We start from the raw sequence: 22,198 nt of genomic DNA on the forward strand, positions 1-22,198 counted from the left end.
CATTATTTTGGGTGTGTCTGAGAGGGTTTTTCTGGGATAGATTAGCATTTAATTTGGTAGACCAAGTGAAAAAGATCTGCCCTCACTGATATGAGTGGGCATCATCTAATCCATTGAGGGCCCAAACAGAGCAAAAGATGAATGTAGGGCAAATCCTTTCTCTCTTCTTGAGCTGGGACAGCCATCTTCTTCTACTCTAGGACATTGGAGGTCCAGACTTCAGGACTTAACCCATGGTTCCCCTGGTTCTCACACCTACAGACTCAAACTGAATTATACCACAACCTTTCCTGGTTCTCCAGCTTGCAGACAGTAGATTGTGGGACTTCTCAGTCTCCACAACTGTGTGAGCCAATTCCTAGGATAAATCTCTTATCTATGTCTTTATATATATATATCTATATCTAAATCTATAAAGTCAGGTATCCTATCTGAGGGTTCTGCAAACAACTGCAGATCAAAAATATCTTTTAAAAAATTCCAGAAAGTTCCAAAAAGCAAAACTTGAATTTGCTGTGCTCTAGCAACTATTTACATAGTATTTACACTGTATTAGTTATCATAAGTAATCTAGAGATGATTTAAAGTATAGAGAAGGATGTGTGTAGATTATATGGAAATACTACACCATTTTATATAAGGAACTTAAGTATCCACAGATTTTGGTATCTGTGGTAGGTCCTGGAACCAATCCCCTGTGGATATCAAGAAATGACTGTACCTCTATCTCTATCTATCTATCTATCTATCTATCAGTCATCTATTGGTTCCATTTTTCTGGAGAATCCTGACTAATACAATCACCAATAAGACTACTACCTCTGTTTATGGATGTTCTAATTAGGCTATATGTAACTTCGGAGTGGTGAAAGTGTCTCCTACATGTTCAATAAATAAACATGAAGCCTTTGAAAATTAACAAAAAACAGTACTAACTCTGAAACCTTGAATTCAACCAGTCTGTGCTGTCTAGCACCTCCCATTTTTCTAGCCAGCTTATTATGGCTCCAGCAATTCTCAGACCTCCCATCTATTGTCCCCACTACTTTTTCATTGTCAATCACCAGACCTCTGCAAGAGCTCCTAGATTTCCTTCTTTGCCATCATTTATTCTATAGTTCGGCATTATAATTGCTCTCTGTAATGCTCTTAATGCCTTTTTCTCTTCTTCCACTCTCAGTATTATTTGAAAAAATTGCAAACCAGGCCATTTACGACACAGTTGAATTGTTAGCTCATCAGAGAGGTCTTACCTGACCACTCAATCTGAGATAGCCCTCCCTCCCATGCATGGTTGATTCCCTAATTCTGATTTTATTTTTTTCATAATACTTACCACTACTATGAGTTGAGCTATATGTTTATGTATTTGTTTGTTTTCTGTCTCCTTCATTAGAGCTGCTGTCTCCTTCATTAGAGATTTCATTCTGTTCACTGATATTCCTCCAGGGTGAAAAATTACCTGGCCTAGAATAATGCTTGATAAATATTTTTTGAATGAATGAATTAGTAACACTGGGTAGGAGGTAAGAAGGTGATTTTATTCAGTCACTTCAATTTTATGCTGATATGTAATGTGTGTGTATATGTTTATATATATATATAAAAAATATATATATCTTCCCATTAATACCCATAATCAAAGAATAGAAGTAAACAGAACCTTGAAACTTACTTTATCTAAACTAATGGTACAGTTAAAAAGAAAGTTGGGTGAGCTTCTCTATGATATCTTTAAATTAATACTGCAGTTCTTATAGAGCTATGAATATTCTCTTGACAGGAATTATTTAACCAAAATGACACTTAATACTTACCAAAACAAGGAATCAAATTATTAAAACATGAATCATGTGGTTATCATGAGATAAAATATCGACAACAACTCCCACGAGGTAGGAATCAAAAAGCAATGGACTGATCAGCCACATGTGCCCCAGGACTGAGAAGGCTTCAGTTTCTGCCACAATTGCAATCATCTGCCTAGTCCCAGTTCATTCAACATAGGAGAGCAAGGATTCTGTGAATAAATGTGTCTGCTGCTACACAGAAGAACACAGTGATAGGCATTGGGGAACTGTGGCTAGTCTTCACCATGGACCTATTCCCTCTCATTGACACCTAGAAGACTTCAATTCAATAGGCAAACTTCATTTAATAATGTGTATTGAGATTTTAAAGGACCTTGTTCCGTGATTACCTCCAAAATGTATATTTATTCTCTTATCTATAGCACAAAAGTCAGCCTGCTAGCATGCTATACCAATTCATCAGAAGCAAACTAAAAGTAAATTTTAGCTTCCTCTTCCACAAACCTCATCGATGCAAATTTTGTCATTCCCTAAAACATGGTTCATGAATTTGAGCCTCCGTGCCTTTGCCTGGATTGTTTCTGCTGCGTAGGATTCCTTTATTTCACTCCTCTTTGTATTTCCTTTTTCCTAAATGTCATCTTCTTACACAGACTCCCTAAGTAAAATAGTTTGTTTTGTTGTGCTCACTTAGCACTTCTAAACAGACATCTGTTTTGATGTTTTTCACACCATTTTGTAATTATTTGTTTAGTGTATCTAATTTTCTAGCTAGAGCATGAATTTCTTGAGGTAGAAACACTACCTTATGCATTTGTTTTTGGTAGCAGAGCTTATTATTAAATCCTTCAATGAGAAAGGTTTTTTTTAATTTCACAATGAGAAATTAGAAAACTAAATATGAAAGTCTTTATTGATTTAAGGCCTAATATTAGTTTGAGATAGAACCTTGATTGGAACTAATTTATAGTGAAAAATGCTCACTTGGTTACCAACATGTCCAATTTGTCCTCATTACAAGAGTAGATGGCTTCTGGGAGCAGAAGGGCATCAAGGACCAGAAAGGGTGGGAAGAGAACACAGGGGCATGAACCATAACTATGCTGACTTGGGATGACTTTCAGAAATTGGTTATTCCTGCCCAAAGGATGATCATTTCTAAAAGACTCTGTAATCAAGGAATTACCCTAGATAACAGCTGTATTATATTTAAAATAAAATTTAATAAACTTATTAATTCATGTTTTTTGAACATTTGTAAAGCAAAGAAAAGCAGAAAGATTAAAAGTCCTATAATTCCACCTCTCAGTCACTATAATGGCATTCTGGTTTCTTTACTTCTAGTATTGTTCAGTTCACATTCAATGTATAAAAATTCCCATTGATTTAACATTGTGAATTAACTTTTTATTTAATTTTGTCAATTTGTTAAGCAGAATGGTATTGAATAACTATTTTAATTGATAGTTATAGAATTTAAATTTCCAATGTATTTTTGTGTTAAATTTGATTATTCTGCATACAGTGTTATAAATTATCCCAGTTTTTCAAAGTTGTGAATAAATTACTACAAAATGTTCTGGTAGTAAAACTTTATAAATCATCTGAAATTAGAGTGTTATATAAACCAAAAAGACAATTGATTAGATTCTAGAAATTAATTTAAAGTTGAGCCTCATAGAGACTAAAAATGACTCCTAGGAAATACATATTATAGTATGTTTGCAAAGCAAAACACATTAGAAACTTCACAAAGCAATTATGCATTTCAATATAGAAAAAAATTTTAAATGCCTGGAGTGTTTTCTCTGTCACCTTTCTGTACTCTTCCAAAAGCTTTGTCAGGACCTCCCAAATCATGTATTGGTTATAGGGACTCCCAACTCTCACTGAGGGTCAGAGAACATTTTTTGATTAAAAATAAAAATTAAGGTCTTCCCTGGTGGAGCAGTGGTTAAGAATCCACCTGACAATGCAGGGAACAGAGGTTCGAGCCCTGCTTGGGGAAGATCCCACATGCCACGGAGCAACTAAACCCGTGTGCTGCAACTACTGAGCCTATGCTCTAGAGCCTGCGAGCCACAACTACTGAGCCCTGGTGCCACAACTACTGAAGTCTGCATGCCTAGAACCTGTGGTCCGCAACAAGACAAGCCACTGCAATGAGAAGACCGCGCACCGCAATGAAGAGTAGACCCCGTTCACCACAACTAGAGAAAGCCCATGTGCAGCAACAAAGACCCAATGCAGCCAAAAAAAAAAAAAAGAATTAACCAAAAATAAAAATTAAAATATTTAAGATTCCCCATAGAGACATAAAGATGAGTGAAAAGCAAGAATATTCTATAACCTAAAAATCCTAGCCATTGTTTGCTATAGAGTCCCCCTGTATAAAATCCCTATAGAACAGGAAGTCTGGAATTTATGTGATCTTGTTCAGAAAGGAAGAACTATCCCCTAATTTCTAAAATAATGAATTCTAATTAATTAGATGGGATCATTGCAGACCCCCAGAGAAATAAGAACAAATATCATGCCGTAAGATTGAACTCTGAATAGCTTATAAGCAAGAAAGTAACTTTAGAATTCTATTTCAGAAACCAAGCTTGTATTGCTATGTTCAAGAAAAAGAACAAAGCTTTGTAAAGCATAACATTTATCCATGTGTTGATATTAGGGCCAGTACTGAAGGTGAGATAAATCTCAGTTTAGTCTTCTGATTTTCTAGTTAATATGGGCTACATGGATAGCAACACGTGTGCTTAATTTCTCACATAAAAATAAATAGATGAATACTTGATTACATTGGTAGAGCAGTTGATAATAACTATAATATTCTTTTTTTTATTTTTTTTATTTTATTTTCTGAAGTCAGAAGATCACATTTTGATAGGCAACCATTCAATTAAAGTATGCTTGTTTTTTTTTTTTTGACATCTTTATTGGAGTATAATTGCTTTACAATGGTATGTTAGTTTCAGCTTCACAACAAAATGAATCAGTTATATATATACATATATTCCCATATCTCTTCCCGCTTGCGTCTCCCTCCCTCCCACCCTCCCTATCCCACCCCTCCAGGCGGTCACAAAGCACCGAGCTGATCTCCCTGTGCTATGCGGCTGCTTCCCACTAGCTATCTACCTTACGTTTGGTAGTGTATATATGTCCATGCCTCTTTATCGCTTTGTCACCGTTTACCCTTCCCCCTCCCCATACCCTCAAGTCCATTCTCTAGTAAGTCTGTGTCTTTATTCCTGTTTCACCCCTAGGTTTTTCATGACATTTTTTTTTCTTAAATTCCATATATATGTGTTAGCATACAGTATTTGTCTCTCTCTTTCTGACTTACTTCACTCTGTATGACAGATTCTAGGTCTATCCACCTCATTACAAATAGCTCAATTTCGTCTCTTTTTATGGCTGAGTAATATTCCATTGTATATATGTGCCACATCTTCTTTATCCATTCATCCGATGATGGACACTTAGGTTGTTTCCATCTCTGGGCTATTGTAAATAGAGCTGCAACGAACATTTTGGTACATGACTCTTTTTGAATTTTGGTTTTCTCAGGGTATATGCCCAGTAGTGGGATTGCTGGGTCATATGGTAGTTCTATTTGTAGTTTTTAAGGAACCTCCATACTGTTCTCCACAGTGGCTGTATCAATTTACATTCCCACCAACAGTGCAAGAGGGTTCCCTTTTCTCCACACCCTCTCCAGCATTTATTGTTTCTAGATTTTTTGATGATGGCCATTCTGACTGGTGTGAGATGATATCTCATTGTAGTTTTGATTTGCATTTCTCTAATGATTAGTGATGTTGAGCATTCTTTCATGTGTTTGTTGGCACTCTGTATATCTTCTTTGGAGAAATGTCTATTTAGGTCTTCTGCCCATTTTTGGATTGGGTTGTTTGTTTTTTTGTTATTAAGCTGCATGAGCTGCTTATAAATTTTGGAGATTAATCCTTTGTCAGTTGCTTCATTTGCAAATATTTTCTCCCATTCTGAGGGTTGTCTTTTGGTCTTCTTTATGGTTTCCTTTGCTGCGCAAAAGCTTTTAAGTTTCATTAGGTCCCATTTGTTTACTTTTGTTTTTATTTCCATTTCTCTAGGAGGTGGGTCAAAAAGGACCTTGCTGTGATTTATGTCATACAGTGTTCTGCCTATGTTTTCCTCTAAGAGTTGGATAGTTTCTGGCCTTACATTTAGGTCTTTAATCCATTTTGAGCTTATTTTTGTGTATGGTGTTAGGGAGTGATCTAATCTCATACTTTTACACGTAGCTGTCCAGTTTTCCCAGCACCACTTATTAAAGAGGCTGTCCTTTCTCCACTGCACATTTCTGCCTCCTTTGTCAAAGATAAGGTGACCATATGTGCGTGGGTTTATCTCTGGGCTTTCTATCCTGTTCCATTGATCTATATTTCTGTTTTTCTGCCAGTACCATACTGTCTTGATTACTGTAGCTTTGTAGTATAGTCTGAAGTCAGGAAGCCTGATTCCTCCAGTTCCATTTTTCGTTCTCAAGATTGCTTTGGCTATTCGGGGTCTTCTGTGTTTCCATACAAATTGTGAAATTTTTTGTTCTAGTTCTGTGAAAAATGCCAGTGGTAGTTTCATAGGGATTGCATTGAATCTGTAGATTGCTTTGGGTAGTAGAGTCATTTTCACAATGTTGATTCTTCCAATCCAAGAACATGGTATATCTCTCCATCTATTTGTATCATCTTTAATTTCTTTCATCAGTGTCTTATAATTTTCTGCATACAGGTCTTTTGTCTCCTTAGGTAGGTTTATTCCTAGTTATTTTATTCTTTTTGTTGCAATGGTAAATGGGAGTGTTTTCTTGATTTCACTTTCAGATTTTTCATCCTTAGTGTATAGGAATGCCAGAGATTTCTGTGCATTAATTTTGTATCCTGCTACTTTACCAGATTCATTGATTAGCTCTAGTAGTTTTCTGGTAGCATCTTTGGGATTCTCTATGTATAGTATCATGTCATCTGCAAACAGTGACAGCTTTACTTCTTCTTTTCCGATTTGGATTCCTTTTATTTCCTTTTCTTCTCTGATTGCTGTGGCTAAAACTTCCAAAACTATGTTGAATAAGAGTGGTGAGAGTGGGCAACCTTGTCTTGTTCCTGATCTTAGTGGAAATGCTTTCAGTTTTTCACCATTGAGGACGATGTTGGCTGTGGGTTTGTCATATATGGCCTTTATTATGTTGAGGAAAGTTCCCTCTATGCCTACTTTCTGCAGGGTTTTTATCATAAATTGGTGTTGAATTTTGTCAAAAGCTTTCTCTGCATCTATTGAGATGATCATATGGTTTTTCTCCTTCAATTTGTTAATATGGTGTATCACGTTGATTGATTTGCGTATATTGAAGAATCCTTGCATTCCTGGAATAAACCCCACTTGATCATGGTGTATGATCCGTTTAATGTGCTGTTGGATTCTGTTAGCTAGTATTTTGTTGAGGATCTTTGCATCTATGTTCATCAGTGATATTGGCCTGTAGTTTTCTTTCTTTGTGACATCCTTGTCTGGTTTTGGTATCAGGGTGATGGTGGCCTCGTAGAATGAGTTGGGGAGTGTTCCTCCCTCTGCTATATTTTGGAAGAGTCTGAGAAGGATAGGTGTTAGCTCTTCTCTAAATGTTTGATAGAATTTGCCTGTGAAGCCATCTGGTCCTGGGCTTTTGTTTGTTGGAAGATTTTTAATCACAGTTTCAATTTCAGTGCTTGTGATTGGTCTGTTCATATTTTCTATTTCTTCCTGATTCAGTCTTTCTAAGAATTTGTCCATTTCTTCCAGGTTGTCCATTTTATTGGCATAGAGTTGCTTGTAGTAATCTCTCATGATCTTTTGTATTTCTGCAGTGTCAGTTGTTACTTCTCCTTTTTCATTTCTAATTCTATTGATTTGAGTCTTCTCCCTTTTTTTCTTGATGAGTCTGGCTAATGGTTTATCAATTTTGTTTATCCTTTCAAAGAACCAGCTTTTAGTTTTATTGATCTTTGCTATTGTTTCCTTCATTTCTTTTTCATTTATTTCTGATCTGATTTTTATGATTTCTTTCCTCCTGCTAACTTTGGGGTTTTTTTGTTCTTCTTTCTCTAATTGCTTTAGGTGCAAGGTTAGGTTGTTTATTCGAGATGTTTCCTGTTTCTTAAGGTAAGATTGTATTGCTATAAACTTCCCTCTTAGAACTGCTTTTGCTGCATCCCATAGATTTTGTGTCGTCGTGTCTCCATTGTCATTTGTTTCTAGGTATTTTTTGATTTCCTCTTTGATTTCTTCAGTGATCACTTCGTTATTAAGTAGTGTATTGTTTAGCCTCCATGTGTTTGTATTTTTTACAGATCTTCTCCTGTAATTGATATCGAGTCTCATAGCGTTGTGGTCAGAAAAGATACTTGATACAATTTCAATTTTCTTAAATTTACCAAGGCTTGATTTGTGACCCAAGATATGATCTATCCTGGAGAATGTTCCATGAGCACTTGAGAAAAATGTGTATTCTGTTGTTTTTGGATGGAATGTCCTATAAATATCAATTAACTCCATCTCATTTAATGTATCATTTAAAGCTTGTGTTTCCTTATTTATTTTCATTTTGGATGATCTGTCCATTGGTGAAAGTGGGGTGTTAAAGTCCCCTACTATGAATGTGTTACTGTCGATTTCCCCTTTTATGGTTGTCAGTATTTGCCTTATGTATTGAGGTGCACCTATGTTGGGTGCATAAATATTTACAATTGTTATATCTTCCTCTTGGATTGATCCCTTGATCATTATGTAGTGTCCTTCTTTGTCTCTTCTAATAGTCTTTGTTTTAAAGTCTATTTTGTCTGATATGAGAATTGCTACTCCAGCTTTCTTTTGGTTTCCATTTGCATGAAATACCTTTTTCCATCCCCTTACTTTCAGTCTGTATGTGTCTCTAGGTCTGAAGTGGGTCTCTTGTAGACAGCAAATATATGGGTCTTGTTTTTGTATCCATTCAGCCAATCTGTGTCTTTTGGTGGGAGCATTTAGTCCATTTACATTTAAGGTAATTATCGATATGTGTGTTCCCATTCCCATTTTCTTAATTGTTTTGGGTTCGTTATTGTAGGTCTTTTCCTTCTTTTGTGTTTCTTGCCTAGAGAAGTTCCTTTAGCAGTTGTTGTAGAGCTGGTTTGGTGGTGCTGAACTCTCTCAGCTTTTGCTTGTCTGTAAAGGTTTTAACTTCTCCATCAAATCTGAATGAGATCCTTGCTGGGTAGAGCAATCTTGGTTGTAGGTTTTTCTCCTTCAACACTTTCAATATGTCCTGCCACTCCCTTCTGGCTTGCAGAGTTTCTGCTGAAAGATCAGCTGTTAACCTTATGGGGATTCCCTTGTGTGTTATTTGTTGTTTTTCCCTTGCTGCTTTTAATATGTTTTCTTTGTATTTAACTTTTGACAGTTTGATTCATATGTGTCTTGGCGTATTTCTCCTTGGATTTATCCTGTATGGGACTCTCTGTGCTTCCTGGACTTGATTAACTATTTCCTTTCCCATATTAGGGAAGTTTTCAACTATAATCTCTTCAAAGATTTTCTCAGTCCCTTTCTTTTTCTCTTCTTCTTCTGGAACCCCTATAATTCGAATGTTGGTGCGTTTAATGTTGTCCCAGAGGTCTCTGAGACTGTCCTCAGTTCTTTTCATTCTTTTTTCTTTCTTCTGCTCTGCAGTAGTTATTTCCACTATTTTATCTTCCAGGTCACTTATCCGTTCTTCTGCCTCAGTTATTCTGCTATCGATCCCATCTAGAGTACTTTTAATTTCATTTATTGTGTTGTTCATCGTTGCTTGTTTCATCTTTAGTTCTTCTAGGTCCTTGTTAACTGATTCTTGCATTTTGTCCATTCGATTGTCCATTCTATCTCCAAGGTTTCGGATCAACCTTACTATCATTATTCTGAATTCTTTTTCAGGTAGACTGCCTATTTCCTCTTCATTTGTTAGGTCTGGTGGGTTTTTATCTTGCTCCTTCATCTGCTGTGTGTTTTTCTGTCTTTTCATTTTGCTTATCTTACTGTGTTTGGGGTCTCCTTTTTTGCAGGCTGAAGGTTCGTAGTTCCTGTTGTTTTTTGTGTCTGTCCCCAGTGGCTAAGGTTGGTTCAGTGGGTTGTGTAGGCTTCCTGGTGGAGGGTACTAGTGCCTGTGTTCTGGTGGATGAGGCTGGATCTTGTCTTTCTGGTGGGCAGGTCCACGTCTGGTGGTGTGTTTTGGGGTGTCTGTAGACTTATTATGATTTTGGGCAGCCCCTCTGCTAATGGGTGGGGTTGTGTTCCTGTCTTGCTAGTTGTTTGTCAGAGGGTGTCCAGCACTGTAGCTTGCTGGTCGTTGAGTGAAGCTGGGTGCTGGCGTTGAGATGGAGATCTCTCGGAGATTTTTGCTGTTTGATATTATGTGCAGCTGGGAGGCCTCTTGTGGACCAGTGTCCTGAAGTTGGCTCTCCCACCTCAGAGGCACAGCACTGACTCCTGGCTGCAGCACCAAGAGCCTTTCATCCACAGGGCTCCTTAATTTGGGATGATTCGTTGTCTATTCAGGTATTCCACAGATGCAGGGTACATCAAGTTGATTGTGGAGCTTTAATCCGCTGCTCCTGAGGCTGCTGGGAGAGATTTCCCTTTCTCTTCTTTGTTCTCACAGCTCCCAGGCGCTCAGCTTTGGATTTGGCCCCGCCTGTGCGTGTAGGTCGCCGGACGGCGTCTGTTCTTTGCTCAGACAGGACGGGGTTAAAGGAGCCGCTGATTCGGAGGCTCTGGCTCACTCAGGCCGGGGGGGTAGGGAGGGTCACGGAGTGTGGGGCGGGCCTGCGGCGGCAGAGGCCGGCGTGACGTTGCAGCCTGAGGCGCGCCGTGCGTTCTCCCGGGGGAGTTGTCCCTGGATCCCGGGACCCCGGCAGCGGCGGGCCGCACAGGCTCCCCGGAAGGGCACGTGGCTAGTGACCTGCGCTCGCACACAGGCCTCCCGGTGGCGGCAGCAGCGGCCCCAGCGTCCCTTGTCTGTCTCTGGGCTCTGCACTCTTAGCCGCGGCCCTCGCCCGTCCCCGGAGCTCTCTCAAGCAGCGCTCTTAATCCCCTCTCCTCGTGCACCAGGAAACAAAGAGGGACGTAAAAGTCTCTTGCCTCTTCGACAGGTCCAGACTCCTCCCCGGACCCTCTCCCGGCCAGCCGCGGTGCACTAACGCCCTGCAGGCTGTGTTCACGCCGCCAACCTCAGTCCTCTCCGGGCGCTCCGACAAAAGCCGGAGCCTCAGCTCCCAGTCCCGCCCACCCCAGCGGGCGAGCAGACAAGCCTCTCGGCTGTTGAGTGCCGGTCGGCCCGATCCTCTGCGCTGGAATCTGTCCGCTTTGCCCTCCGCACCCCTGTTGCTGTGCTCTCCTCCGCGGCTCCCAAGCTCCCCCACTCCGCCTCCCGAAGTCTCCACCCGCGAAGGGGCTTCCTAGTGTGTGGACACTTTTCCTTCTTTACAGCTCTCTCCCGCTGGTGCAGGACCCGTCCCTATCCTTTTGTCTCCGTTTAGTTTTTTCTTTTGCCCTAACCAGGTACGTGGGGGGTTCCTTGCCTTTTGGGAGGTCCGAGGTCCTCTGCCAGCGTTCAGTAGGTGCTCCGTAGGAGTTGTTCCACGCGCAGATGTATTTCTGGTGTATCTGTGGGGAGGAAGGTGATCTCCGCATCTTACTCTTCCGCCATCTTCCCGGAAGTCTCCTATAATATTCTTGATGATTATTTTTATGTACCATAATTTTTCTTTTCCCAAGGGAAAGAAATCCATGACCAGAGGTTATATGTCCATTGATTTAAAGGTCAAATGTGAAAGTACCTATTAAATTTTTAAAAATAAAAATCAATGAACAGTATGACTAACTGACATATATAATTCATTTAGTCTCTCTTGAAAATCTGGATCCTCTGAAATCAGTGTATTGCTTTTACTACTGATGTTATATGCAGTGCTCCAATCATTTGGCAATATTACTATTTTCCTGGTACTGGTCATATTCTATGGAAATTATAGATAAGAGGACTAAAGATCTGTTAGTCACTTAGGGGATAGGGATATATATCTTTCTTGAATGGAGACCAATTTAGGGACTGGGACATTTTTTAAGAAATTTCAGGGTAATACACCACAAGGATTGTGATCTTTCTAGCATAAAATAGGGTCAAAAAGGGGGATGAGCATGAGGCATGGCAGGTCAGGAAAAGTGAGACGGAATAGGAGTCTTTTTCATCATGCTCTGCCTGTCACCCTGTGGCATGTTTAGTATCAGGCCAAGCAAAGGGATGTAATTGAAAAGCATCGGGCCAGCAAATGTGAATGTTCTGCACATTAAATGCTGAGAGACCATGCAAAATGGATTGAGGAGAATGTCAACAAGCAGTGTCACTGGAGGATTTGGCAGCTGCTCACTTGTCTTACAGCACTCCCCTGTTATGTTCATTTTTCATGGAGGGATACATTACTTTTGTGATAATGCTATCTGAATATTATTTTGTCAGCTTTATATAATTTTGGAACACAAAACTGTAAAGGTTAATTTATGATTTTCACTCACCTGTTGGAAATGTTGTCTTTAGATTAAGATAGTATTTCCCCACCTGACAACCTAGATTTCTTTCCAAAGAATTTTTTTTTCTGATACAATCCCTGTGACACACAATACATGTATGCAATATTTTTTTCATACTCTTTTCTGTTGAGAGTTTCCAGTTGAAACAAATTTTTCTTTAATTTTCAAAGGCAGGACAATAACAAAGCTTATGATTCTCCAACAAGGCAGCCATGAATCTCACTGGAATATAAAGAAGGAATCAGAGCTGACATTAAAATAAAATGTATCAAAATAATATAGTGTAACAAACTGCAGAAATGTTATATTCATGTTTCCTCAAAATTGCTGTGCGTGTAAGAGATCTATCAATTTGCTAAAGATGCCTGATTTTGCCTCATTTTTGGCAAGAAGGCTCCCACCAATCATACTTACGAAATTTTAGAAATATAATTTGTAGTATAGTGAAGACCTCTAAGAATTGCTTCATTTGAAAAGTTTTGAGATTCTTATATTGCTAATCAGGAGGAGAATTTCTATTTTATCAGTTTTCCTCATTTTTTTCTCTGGTAAATTCTCCTTTGTAAATAATAACCTCATTTGCCTCTCCATATATTTTTCTGTGTTTCAATGATGAGTCACAGACTCATCATTGATTATTTTATAGACAATGATTATAAAACAATAAAACCTGATTCTTGAAAATATAGAAATATAATCACTCAAATGAATGTGATATTCATGAATATTGTATACATGTGTGTGCATGTGTGTATATATGTACATGTATAGGTATATGTATGTATTGTATATAATCACATATATATTTATATATACATTTATTTATATTTAATTTATTAACATATATTTTTATTTTATATATTTGATTTTATATTAATATATATTCCTTCTGTTGATTTCTTCTGTTTTGAAACTCCTCTCAAAATAAGATAATAAGAAAGAAATTATTCTCATTATTTTATAGTTAGAGCAATTTTTTAAATAATCAACGTTGTTTGCCAAGATGGACTTCAAGTAGCTTTTCATTGTTAAAATAAAAAAAATTTACTTTTATGTTATAAAATAATATCATTTAATAGTCTAAGAAATGTGCTGTAGGTAGGGTAATAGAATATTTTAGACTAAGGACTAGGATGCCAGGGGTTTGGTCTAGGTTCTGTGCTATCTCACTTTGTGACCTTGAGTAAGACATTACACCTCTCTGCCCTCAGTTTCCTCATCTATAAAAACAAAAGAAGATTGAATTAAATTGATGCACCCACTGACTTTTAAATTCTAAGATTCTAGATGTTTCCTAAAAAGTTTAATAGATCATACTAACATCTTGTTGTTTGCATCCTAAAATCATTGTTTCCTTGATTTTATGTTGCCTCCACAAGTTTACAATTAACTCTCACATCTGTGTCTAATGCAGTGCATCATTTGCTTATGTGGGTGCCTCAAAACTTTCATGCAAGGAACTTGTATGAAAGGAGCATCCCATGGTCACAATTGGATTTCGGAATACAGTGATATATTGTCATAAAACACAATAAGCTCCCTCTTTTTTCTGGTTATCTTTGCATTGTAGATGTCAAAATGCAGTTAGAAATCAGTATTTCTCTTTTGCTAAAATACCTCATTTTCTCTGGTTAAACTGTATATTTTAGTAATCACATCGACCTTGTAATAGTACATCAAGGACTCATCAGAGAGATCTTGGTCTCTCTAAGACATATGACCTGCACAGAGTCATTGATCTACTTTTATCGTGAAAAAGCAGCACTAGTAACATGAAACCCTGACACAGGGCACTGGGTTTAAGATGCGGGAATAGTCTACATGACACCCTTTTTTTTTTTTTTTTTTTTTTTGTGGTACGCGGGCCTCTCACTGTTTCACTATTGTGGCCTCTCCCGTTGCGGAGCATAGGCTCCGGACGCTCAGGCTCAGTGGCAATGGCTCACGGGCCTAGCCACTCCGCGGCATGTGGGATCTTCCAGGACCGGGGCACGAACCCGTGTCCCCTGCATTGGCAGGCGGACTCTCAACCACTGCTCCACCAGGGAAGCCCCGACACCCGCTTTTATCATTCCACCACTTGTTAGGAATGCACAGCCTCGGGAGGTTTTAGTGGAAATACAGCTACCCCTGAAAGCCCCTTATTCTGATAATTTAGATTTTGATAACTTGTATTTTTAAACTTATTTCTAAGCAGGTGTACTTCTATAGTAATTCAACTTATAGAATCACTTTTGTCATTGTTAAATGGAAACAGGTACAGCTGACCACTGCTCCTCATAATATTTTGCATATTGGACCACTGAAACCAACAGTAAAACCACGTAAATGACAAAACTTAGTTACTCATTTCCCACACATGAATGTTAAATATACCAGAACCCGGAGTCTAGCTTGATCATATATCCTGTGCTTATTTTCAGAATGGAAAAATCAATCATTATATAAAAAATAATGATACAGTGAAAAATAGGCTGGACTGTGTAGGGTATCCCATAATTACGCTAGACCTAAGATTAATCCTTTCACTCTGGAATACCAGCTATTGGTGAGACCTTAGCTTTTATGACTGGGCAAAAAAGTATTATGTGGCAATGCTGTTAAAGATTGATTTTACTTAAACATGAGGATTACTTAATAAAAACCTTCTGATTCTATGGGAAAGTACCAGAAAAGCACTTATTGTAGTTTCCTACATTCTGTAGATATACTACATGTGGTGTATAACAGAGACACATAGGTTTTCTAGAATGATGGTCTCTAGAATGGTGCAAGCATACCTCAGAGAGGAAGCAAGATGATCCAAAAAGTTACAGAAAGAAAATATTAGGTCTTTCTTTTTTTTTTTTTTTTTGCGGTACGCGGGCCTCTCGCTGTTGTGGCCTCTCCCGTTGCAGAGCACAGGCTCCGACACGCAGGCTCAGCGGCCATGGCTCACGGGACCAGCCGCTCCGCGGCATGTGGGATCTTCCCTAACCGGAGCACGAACCCGTGTCCCCTGCATCAGCAGGCGGACTCTCAACCACTGCGCCACCAGGGAAGCCCTAGGTCTTTCTTTTGCTAGTGTTTATCACATTCATTTAAAATTTCTACTTTGGAAAACTTTTTATTTTTTGTAATCTACATAAGACCATTTTATTACTTGTAAATTATAAAGTAGAGTAGCCAAAACAAAAACTTTTTACTAATGGGCTGCATGGTCAACAATTTGGAGACTGCTGTTGTAGCAAGTGGGAGATTAATGACATCCCACTTACAAAGGCTAGCAAGTGCGAAAGAGGCTGTCAATAAGTTCATTTATCTGCTTTCTTATGTCTGCAATAAAGCACATTTACCTGAAATATCATACTCTGGAAAGAGTGCCAATGCTAAACATACATAAATGCCTACCTTGTACTAAGTAGCTGTATTGATTTGAGAGGTTACATCAAAGCAATTGCCTATGTGTAATTATTGCCTTTCTTCCAAAATGTCTAACCTAGCACAATGCAGAGTTTAAATACTTGGTGTGTGTGCTTTTCAGTAAATATGTTCAATAATGTTGAGCCTTTCTTTCTACATTTGATCTATAAAGAAATGAATAGAAAATGAGCTTAATAAATCATTGGTGGCAGGTTCAAGAGAGTCTTGCTGTTTCTTTCGGCCGAATGCTAAATGAATATGGTTTAAAATATAAAAGAAGTACAAGAAGAAGGTGAAAAAAGTGGACAATGAAGGAACGTTAAAGCTATGAACTATTTGTAACCTTTGTAGTTCTTTTATAAGTTTTAATGAAAAACCATTGCTATATCTGTCACAGTGAGATTGGTATAATCAATTAAATTGCACCCAGTTTATATTTCTCCTTCACGTGTTTACTTGTGTGGTGCACAATTCATTTTCCAAATAACATCTGGGAGAGGGTTCTGTTTTGTACCCCTTTGGAAGGTGATTTATAGGTTTTTACTTCTTGATGTTAACATCTCTAGTGTAATTTTATCAGATCCTTTAATTCATGTTTTTCTAATCTATTTCTAAAACATAACTTTTTTACTTTCAAAGTAGTATACATCTCAGAGCCATAGTTGAAAAGAATTGTATCCAAGTCTCATTTATTTGTTATTTCAAAACTGCATTATATTAAAAAAAACTACTCCCCAAATGTATGCCCTGAGATTTTAAGTTACATAGTTATTACTTCAAGTCATTCTTCATCAATTTCCTTTTTGTGCCATTAGTCATTTTTCATTGCTTTGAAATAAAGATTCTGTTTACTTTATATATAATATTTTAAATCCTAACTTTCTCATCTGAGAAAACAGATTATACCATGTTACTTTACAATATAACAAGAAAGGTCAAGATTTCTCTAATCAGGTATTTAATTATGGATTTGACACTGAAATGAGGATGAATAAATTTTATTAATGTTTAAAATATATGAATAAAATAAATAACCTTGGCAGCGTGGTGTAACTGTGAGAGCAGACAGTAAGGGAGTGCTTACTGAATTTCATGTTTTGCTTGGGCTTTGAGGTGGTATTAGATTTTTACCAAGTGGGACTGTGTGGAGTGTGAGGTTAGGACAGTATTTTAGGTTGAGGGAAGAGGCTGGAGTGAAAGGTGAGTATGAGGCTGACATTTAGGAAACATCACTTAATCTTGTAATTTAGAATATATGTAAAGAGATGAGTTTAAAATCATTTCTGACTTTAAAATTTTGACCCATTAAGTTTAGTACAAACCACTAATAAGAAAATCAAATTCAAAGTTAAATAGAACAGATAAAGTCAAACATCATCATTGTAAGATAAATGCACATTGTTGAAGAATTTGAACTCTTTTATAGATAACCATGTGGCTGAATAAACTGTATCCGTGAATATAGATAAGCATTAAATTTATGTGTGGTTGGATCATTGTAAACTTTTGCAAGTGAGAGGAGGCTGCACCCATCACCTATACAACTATAAACATGAGGCGCATGTACTGCAGATATATCTAGTGCAATGTCTGCCTAATTTGACACTGAGTCTAGTTGAAGGCAGCAAAAGAAAAAGAATCCTTTGAAAATTCCTAACTACTAGCCTACACTTACGCACTTTTGGGGAAATAATCCCATGGGTTGTGTTGTCAGAAAACCTTAAACAAAAATTATAAAGAGATCCTGTACCAACATTTTTCCTACCCATGAGATAGAGGCAAATTAACACTTTAAACCTAGTACTAAAGAAAAAAATATGCCACAGGTAAAATTCAAAAAACATGAAATCACAATCAAAGAGCACTAAATATGTGAGGGAAAAGCCACCGTGACTGAGAGTAACAATACCAAAAGCCTTCAGAACCAATCCCACAAAAACTGTGGACATAGGACAAATCAGATGCAGAATATAAAATAAGTATGTTTGATATGATTAAAATAATAAAATAATATAAGAACCAGAAAATTCCAATATGTATTCAAATTCAATTAGATTTGAACAGGAACTAAACAGTACTTCTAGAAATTCAAAATTCAAAATTTAATTCAGTTTAATGGATGGATTAAGCATAAGCAAAAGAAAAGTTATTGAATTTTAATATATCTATTTATGAAAAAAATTATCCAGAATAGAGAGACTAAGAGATATAAATTAGAAGAGAAAGATGGAAAGACCTGGAAAATAGCATAATGCTATCCTATAAGGATTCATTCAGAATTCTGTGATATATATGTATATAGTAATATATATAGCTATATATATATACTTATAATTTGTGAGTTTAGCAGGCTATCTCAATATAAGATCCATACACAAGTTAATTGCTTTTCAATAAGGAAAGTAAACTTAGAATATGCAATTAAAAATGCCACTTACTATAAATATAATAAAAAGATATTGAGGCTAAAATTTATTATTGTTCTTATGGATACCAAAGGGGAAAGGAGGGGGGAGGGATAAATTAGGAGTTTGGCAGTTTTATATATTATACTACATAGAAAATAGATAAATAAGATCTTATTGTATAGCACAAGGAACTATATTCAATATCTTATAATAACCTGTAATGGAAAAGAATCTGAAAAAAAAAATCTGAATCACTTTGCTGTACACCTGAGACTAGCACAACATTGTAAATCAACTACACTTCAAATAAAAACAAACAAAAAAACCCACAGTTCCAACAACACAAGGATTCCTCATGTTCCCTTTTATAGCAACACCTAACTTCTCCTTCCCAACCCGTAATCCCTGGCAACGACTAATTTATGCTCTCAACCTCTCTGTATTTTTTCCATTTCAAGAATGTTTTATAAATAAAATCAAACAATATATAACTTTTGGGGGTTGCTTTTTCTCACTTAGCTTAGTTCTCTAGAGATATCTAGGCTGGTGTATGAAACAGTACAACATTCCTTTTTCTGAATCTGTGTGTTGAAGGATATCTGTGTTGTTTCTAATTTTTCACTATTATAAGTGAAATTACAGTAAACATTTCTGTACAAGTTTTTGTGTGTGCATAGTTTTTATCTCTGTAATATAAATGGTTAGCAGTGAAATTTTTGGATTGTATATCACTTGAATGTTTGAAGAAACTGCCAAAATATTTTCCAGAGTAGCTGTAACATTTTGTAATCTCAAATAATGTATAAGTAATCTAGTTTCTCCATACCCTCACCAGCATTTGGTATTCTACTATTTTTTTATTTTAGCCACTTTGATAGGTAAGTAGTGATTATCTCATTATGGTTTTAATTTGCACTTGCCTAGTGGCTTATGGCATTTAGCATCATTTAATTTTCTTATTTGCCATCTATATTGCTTCTTCAGTGAAATGTCTTTTCATATCTTTTGTCCATTATCTAATTGCATATTTTTCGTTCTGTTCAGTTTTTTTGGTCATTATGTATTCTAGATACCAGTTCTTTGTTGGATATGTGTTCTGAAAATATTTCTCTAACTCTGTAACTTGTCTTTTCATGCTCTTAACAGAGGCTTTTATTTAGCAAATTAAAAAAAATTGATGAAATCCAATTTATCAGTTTTTCCTTTTATAGGTCATCCTTTTGGAATCAAGTCTAAGAACTCTTTGACTAGCCATAGATACCAATGATTTTCTCCTATGGTTTTAAATAAAAATTTTGTATATTTTACATACAAATTTTCACATTTACATTTAGGTTTGTGATTCCATTTGGAGTTAGTTTTTTTTTTTTTAATCTTTATTGGTATATAATTGCTTTACAGTGGTGTGTTAGTTTCTGCTTTATAACAAAGTGAATCAGCTATACATATACATATATCCCCATATCTCTTCCCTCTTGTGTCTCCCTCCTACCCTTCCTATCCCACCCCGCTAGGTGTCACAAAGCACTGAGTGGATTGCTGGGTGGTATGGTAGTTCTATTTTTAGTTCTTTAGGGAACCTCCATACTGTTCTCCATAGTGGCTGTATCAATTTACATTCCCACCAACAGTGCAAGAGGGTTCCCTTTTCTCCACACCTTCTCCATTGAGTTAGTTTTTGTATAAAATATGAAACTTAGTTGATTGTCTAGTTGTTTTATGTATTGTTGAGAGTAGGGTATTGAAGTCTCTAACTATAATTGTGGACTTTTCTATTTATCCTTTCAGTTTTATCAATTTTTGCTTCACATAATTTGCAAATCTGTTGTTCAAAATTGTCATTTCTTCTTGGTATATTGAGCCCTTTTCTATATATATATATAAAATGCCCTTCCCTGTCTCTGGTTATCTTTGTTCTGAAGTCTACTTTATCTGCTATTAATATAGTTACTCCTGCTTTTTTTGAATAATGTTTTCTTGCTATATTTTTTTCTCATTTTACTTTTAACCTGCTTATGTCATTATACTTGAAGTGAGTTTTATATAGAAATAATATAGTTGAATTATGCTCTTTAATTCATTCTTCTAATCTCTGTCTTTTCATTGGCATATTTAGACTATTTACAATTTAATGTAATTGTTGACATGCTAAGGCTTAAGTCTGCCATTTTATTCTTTATTTTCTGCTTTCCTTTATTTGAAAATGTACTGATTGCTGACTTTTTCCTGAATGATACTTCACTGGCTACAGAATTCTAGATTGACATTTTTTTTTCTTTCAGTTTGTGAGTGCTTAAAAAATGTTGTACCACTGTCTTCTGCACTCTGTGGTTTCTGATGAGAAATCTGCTGTCATTTGAATTGTTTTTGACTTGTAGATAGGTGTCCTTTCTCATGGTTTCAAGACTTTCATTTTCAAAGCTTTGACTATTTATGTGTTCTGATATGTATTTCTTTTTTTATTCTATTTGTTCTATTTATTTCTTACACCTGCATATTAATCTAAAGTTATCTCAACATATGAATCTTAATTTAAAATACCTTAATATTAAGAACAACTGCTCATCAAAATACACTATAAAGAAAGTTACTAGGCAGAGCTGAATCTATGAAAAGACACTTGTAATGCTAATGACTGACAAAGTGTTGTAACCAGAATACATAATGTATCAAATAAAAAGGAAAATGACTCAATAAAAAATTGACAAGAAGTACAAACCGACAATTCATGAATGAAACACTAAAGTCTTATAAACAAGGGAAAAGATGCTTAGGGTTATTAATATTAATGGTGCTAATTAATAATGAAAATGTGTGATTTAACCTTGTAAGATTGTCAGCATTTAACTTTCCTCACTATTAAGTGTTGGTGAGGATGTAAAGAAAGGAAGATCCATACATTGTAGGTAGGGATATAGTGTGTTAGCAATGCTTTGGAAAATAAATTGATATTACTTAATAAAGTTAAATACGCATGTACCCTACAACCCTAAAATTCCACTCATAGATAAATTCCCCAGAGGAACTCTTGTTCATGGTACCAGAAAGTATATACATGTTAACAGCAGAATAATAAGTAAAAATGAAAAAAGCAACTTCAGATAATCAAAATGTTTATTGACAGAACTAACAAATAAATTATTGTATATTCATATGATTGAATGCTATGACACTGAAAATGAACAAACTGCCTACAACAATGTGGATGGATCTCAAAAATGTAATGTTGATTGAAATAAAAGTAACAGAAGAGTACATACTGTATGATTCCATCTTCAAAATCAGGCAAAACTAAATGATACATTGTTTAGCACTTACAGATATTGTAAAATTATAAGGAGAAGCAAGATAATAATTTATGCAAAATTTTGAAAGGAGAATGCGATCATGAGGAAAGAAATTGGTGTTTTAATACCTTTTTTTACTTTTATCATTATTCTTTATCACTATTCTTTAAATAGTCACAATTATTAAAGGTTTAAAATAGTTAAAAAATAGAAATTTCAGTTAATATCCTGAATATCAAGTGCAGACTAATTCTTAAAACTTGAGTTTTCTTGTGTATTTTAATATTTTTGCTATTAGTTTTATTTAGATTTCTCAAAAGATCATTTTTATGTAGCCATGTGTGCATTCCTATTAATCAAAATTTCATCCTCCTTTAGCAATCTGTCATTTCTTTTTTGACTACAACAGATGAAATATCTCTTGACTGAATCACATTAGTGGAATGATCTCTGTGTGAAAATCTAACATATTTTATATGGAGCCGTAATTCGTCATTTTAAAAACAACTTTGTGACATGTGGAGTGGAGACGTAAAATAAAAGCCAATTTTATCTTGGAAGATTTGAAATATATATTAGTATACTCCCTTAACTTTTAAAACATAGTTTCCTTTCCTTTTATACCAAATCATATCATAAAATCGAAATTTCACAAAGGACCAAA

This window comes from Globicephala melas, chromosome 9 (genome assembly GCF_963455315.2).
Source record: "Globicephala melas chromosome 9, mGloMel1.2, whole genome shotgun sequence".
Taxonomy (NCBI): domain Eukaryota; kingdom Metazoa; phylum Chordata; class Mammalia; order Artiodactyla; family Delphinidae; genus Globicephala; species Globicephala melas.